We start from the raw sequence: 5514 nt of genomic DNA, 5'->3' as shown, positions 1-5514 counted from the left end.
TGGAGATGATGCAGACAAGAGTGCCGAAAAAAATGCTGGAGTCAACAGAGATCATTGTCCAGACCATCATCTCTGCAAAGGTACCACATATGCACGAACAGCAGTTCTGAGGTACATCTCCAAAACCAATTTTTAAAAGGAATATCCAGCTGAAAATTCAGTAGTGTTCATCCAAATCTCTGGCTGACTGATAAACCACCACTGTTCCTCCTGCTAGACTGGGAGAATGTCAAGACTACATGAGACTTACTAATGATCTTAAAATAAAAATGGTGTTTAAATATTAATTAATGCTAGAAAACTCTCAGGTGAGAGACCTGCCTTTCCTCATCTGCTGCAATAGTCTGGACCAAGAATGGTGTTTAGAGCTCTGTAGTATACTTTCCTGAATTGCTGTTACAGAAAAGTGGCTTTACGTGACATGGAATTGCTTTGCTATATTTGGAATGTGAAGCTTTGTTCCTGCCTCGTGCAAAATAAGCAGTAACTGTATATTTGGCACATGTATCCTGAGACTTAATGCTGATCTGCTTCACACAACTAAATAATTAATCCTGTGAGTAAGTAAAGGATTTGCCACTGACCCACTTTCCAAAGAGCTGCATGAGGCTGCAAACAGTCTTGTTCCAGCAGCACGAGAATAAACCTCTCACATCACCTTTGCAGTTCTCTCTGTATTTTTCAATACTGTAAAGCATCAGCAAGTGTCTTGAAAATTGTTCTGCTTGGAAAACAAAAGTCGGAAAGCTAAGGGTTGCAAGGCTATCCTTAGGGCAAAAGACAATTTGAGATAATCCTTTCGAGTTCAACGAGAGTAAAGCCAAACTGCATATGACTGAAAGCCATATATTTCACTGGAAATTGAATGCATGCTGGCAGTCAGTCTCAATTTTTGTACTGAAGGAAGACAGTTTGCATCCACTTCCCATTAATTAATGCAGCGTACAGGCCCTGGAGCTCCCCGTCTTCACCTGCAAGTCTCAAATGTCCATCTGAAGAGGCAGGTAAATCTGAGCAGAGCAGTCCTTTCTCACAGATACTATGTGACACACATTTCTCCACCCATGCTCCCAGCCTCAGCCTGCTGCTTGTCTGTCCACACAGTCCCTATCCTCTTTTCTGGACCTGGAAGAGAAAGAGTGAGAAGAAACGGAGGGAAGCTCCTTCATGGCAACAGCATCTTATGGCCCCAAATCCCTTTGCTAATCTTAGCATTTTTGTCTGAAGATGCAAAAAAGACCCTGAACATCTCAGGTTTATTTTCCATGATCTCGTTCAGGGGATTACAGGAGTTTGCAAGTAGCCTTATAGCCCTAATGCTAGGATTAATTTATTAACTATCAGCACAAATCTATTAACTGCAGAGATATGTTGATCTTGAAGTCTTGTACTCAAAAGGAAACATTCTCCCTCTGATACTAATCAAAACCTCTCACCAAATTGCATTATTCAAATCAACAAGTCTGATTAAGAGCTGTTAATAGTCCTAAGAATAAGAGTCCAGCCAGTGCACTCAGTTAACTTCCACACTGTGCCCCTTCCCCAGATCTCTATGGACAAGTGCCAGAAAAAGCTCAGTTCCTGCTCGCAACCCATTCCTTATTGCAAGTGAGTTTTAGGATTCCAAGACCCAAAACTGACCTAGTATATCTTACCAACATTGCACATGCACAAAAAGGAGACAAATGACAATGCAGTGAGGTAGTAATAAATAAATAAACAAATAAAAGAACGCAGGTGGGATTTGTTAGGAAAAAAATATGGATTATATGGCAAAGATGAGGGTTCTAGGAAAACTGCAGGGACATTCAGATAAGTTTTTCATCATAGAATAATGAAAGTGATCTGCTTCATAAAGAGTGGAGCCTTTTTCGAGAAACTGTAAGTATTAAAGAAGATAAGCTATCTTTCCTTGATCTATGGATTTCAAAATCCACCAGTAGGGATTTTAGAGCAACAGATAGAACATCTGTCCTTGAGTTTCTTTGTTATTTTCCTCCCTTCTAAGATCATCATGACTTTTATAGCTACCAGAACAATTAGAAATTTAATTTGGAAGAACTTTGCAATTGTGAGGTTGTCTCTACTGATCACGGAGAACTTCATATCTTGAATATAAGGATGATTTCACAATAACATACAGTTCTTCAAATTAAGTTTTCTCTTGATCACTGAATAAAACTATTTTTCTACCCTATAGAAACAGGCCATCTATTTTGAAACTAAGAGAATAAGGTTCATTTGGGGATAAATTAATGGTTAACAGGTAGGTGGATGCACCTACCTGACCAAACATCTCTCCTTTGTTGTCCCACAGTGCTTCACAACCATGCTGTACACAGTGGTGTCCTGCACACAACCCAACTGAATGCTACATCCTTGCTGGAACGCTGGCAGGCAGTCATGGGGCCCCACGTGTGAACATGCATCCCAGAGCCTGCACACCCTGCCTTCAAGCAATAGGATAGGAGTCATGTCTTGTCTGTACAGAGCCATGCAGGGGTCACAGACTTTGCAATTCATCCCACTTAACAACAGGCATGATTATGTGAAGATAAACAGATGTGTATCAAAGCGATGCTGAGAGGGGTCACTTTGGGAACATTGCTCGAAGCTGCAGCAAACAAAGGGGCTCTGGATAGAAGCAGAATCCTGACAATGTTCCAAGTACCTTTCCCAAGTACCTCTGAGCACCAGATGGAAATTTTCCAGCAGGGCCACTGATTATGTAAAACAGCCAAAAGGCACTGAGGAGTCCATGGTCCTTAACCAGGACTCTAGTGAGAAAGACCTTCCTTTCCCCATACAGGAGTTCACACAACTGCCTGGAGAACAGGAAGCTCTTTGACCCCTGCATGCATGCAGAATAGAAGCGTCCAGCCAGTCCTAAGCAAGACACCATGGGACTGCCACAGTTTCAAATAAAAGTACTGTGATGGCGGTATGTTTATGGCAATATCAAATACAGGAAGAAAGACGATGTAAAGCACACTTCGCTTTTTATAATGTGTATTTAGCATTTTATAAGCTATACTTTTCCAAGTGAGGAATGCAAAATTGCAAAGACATTGAAGGCATTCAGCAGACAGAGGCTCAGTGTTATTAAACAGAGTTCAGGACAGCCGCTCCACTCCAAAGCACTGCTTACGCCCAGTGCATTGTACATGTAAGCAGCAGAAGGATCTTCAGTACGATGCTCTCTTTGGGATGAAAATTGCAGCATTTATCAGTTCTGCAGATGTAAGTAATTTTCCCCTGCCATCTGCGACAACCCTGACAGACTGCAGCATCACTGAATCATTTGCCTCTTTTCTATCTGAATGAGCCCATTGCTGTTTCTTGCTGACTTACATCAGACTAACATCTTCCACACAGTGGAAAGGTGCACGTGTCAGTTTCCTGCAACCTCCTCTCTCCTGGCCTGTGCCTAAATGCCAGACTATTTAACAGCCTGATTTATTCTTCACTTTATTCTGATTATTCCTAAAAAAAGTTCTCAACTTTTCATCCTGGATCTTCCTTACTGCAGTTTAAACAACACTACTTCCTATTTGATACTTTTCCGCAGCTGGAGAATTGCAACCCTTTTATGGCCTTTATAAAGTATTTAAAGACTATTATGTCTCTCCTTTAGTCTCCACTAGGCTCAGAGTAATTGCAAATTTGCTCAAACCCTTTCCATTGTGATACTCTGAAATTTTCTGTTCCTTGTGCAGAACTGAGGCCATCTATCATTTTCATGAGACTTTCAAATAGTAATTATCGTTAAGACAGCGCACAGCAGTTTCCAACTTCATTATAAAGAGGCACCTTTTTCCAGCCTTACAAAAGCATGCTGTCTGTAGTAGTTACTCAAGATACTGAAAGGCAAATATTCTTTGTTATCTAAATACAGAAGGAAAAGCCCTTTTAATTCACAGAATCAGGGAATAAAAAGCCTCTCAGATCAAAAGGGGGAATTACAGCTCCAGTGAAGCCCATCCTTGTCTTGATAGCAAAAGTTCATTTTTTTTACTGAAGAAAACGTTCCACAATATTTTAGTTCCTTAGTGATTCTCAGCTGACTTCAGCTTACTACTGCTTAATTAGGCTTGGGAGCAGTACTAATAATGATCACATTTCCTTATCAACTTGAAAACCTGAGACAACAAATAAAGCCTCCGTGGTATAGATCTACTAATAACCTCTTGCATTCTGCAAAGTGTTTGGACCTAGCATCACCTAAGAGTTTATCCAGGACCATATTCCTTACAGCTTTCTCAGTGCCCATGAAGTGACCAGAGAGCTGCAGGTGACAGCCAATGCCCAGCTGGCAGAGCTCCAGCAGCCGATGGCTCCTGTGAGGACCTGTGCCATGGAGCTCTGATGTCACTGGCCAGGGAGCGTATAAATAGGAAGGTGAACAGCTGTTTACAAGGGTGGGTAGTGATAGGACAAGGGGGAATGGTTTTAAACTGAGACAGTGGAGGTTTAGGTTAGATATTAGGAGAAATTTTTTCACACAGAGGGTGGTGATGCACTGGAACAGGTTGCCCAAGGAGGTTGCGGATGCCCCATCCCCATCCCTGGAGTGCCAGGCTGGATGTGGCTCTGGGCAGCCTGGTCTGGTGGTTGGCGACCCTGCACGTAGCAGGGGGGTTGAAACTCGATGATCACTGTGGTCCTTTTCAACCCAGGCCATTCTAGGATTCTAATATCCAGCACTGAGAAAATGCTGGAAGAGCAAAGGCAGACACAAAAGAGCAAACAGCATAATTATTTCAAAAACAGTTGCTATTCAGCAATGCAAACAATGCATAAATCTCCAAATTCAGGATTAAAGCTGGCAGATTCCACTCTACAGCAATTAAAAATGCAAAAGGACATTATGAAAATCATAAATTCTTCCCAGAATATAAAGTAACATTCATAATTCTTTCTATCTGCCACTTAGTGTCTGAGGTCAGCCCAGCAGAAGAACTTTGCTCCAAATTATTTCATCACAGAATGGTATAATTTATTTACTTGTCCCTTGAGGATCTGAGCATAGTAGAGGCCGCAATGTTCCAGATTTAAAAGCACTTTGAGTCAAATCTATTACATATACTTCTAAAGTGTTTATCTAGCTCTTCAGTTTTTCGGAACACTTTTGATAACATTCACAAGTCAAAAAATATCATTTTGCATTCTGCCCCACAACCCAAACTCATATCATTTGTGGATTCCTACATGGGAATTACCACCTTGGGTAATTTTGTTGGGGCAACTCCACGTGTACAAAGGTGGACTGTGCAAAATCCTCGGTAACGTGGGAAAAATATCCAACATCTTTGTGGTCTATTGAAATAAAGTCAATTTACGTTGAGGGACACATTGTATAATTAGGGAAAAGCCTAACAAAATTCTACGTTGCGTGAAGCATTTATGTAAGCTCCAGGTGGCAGAGCCAATGCACACAAGCGCCCGAAGGCTTTTCTGTGATGTACTGTGGAACTGGGCTGTTCTGGAACGGCCGGAGAAACGCAGCCCTTGGAG

Source organism: Meleagris gallopavo, chromosome 1, assembly GCF_000146605.3.
Source record: "Meleagris gallopavo isolate NT-WF06-2002-E0010 breed Aviagen turkey brand Nicholas breeding stock chromosome 1, Turkey_5.1, whole genome shotgun sequence".
Lineage (NCBI taxonomy): Eukaryota > Metazoa > Chordata > Aves > Galliformes > Phasianidae > Meleagris > Meleagris gallopavo.
This window is presented reverse-complemented; position numbering follows the sequence as displayed.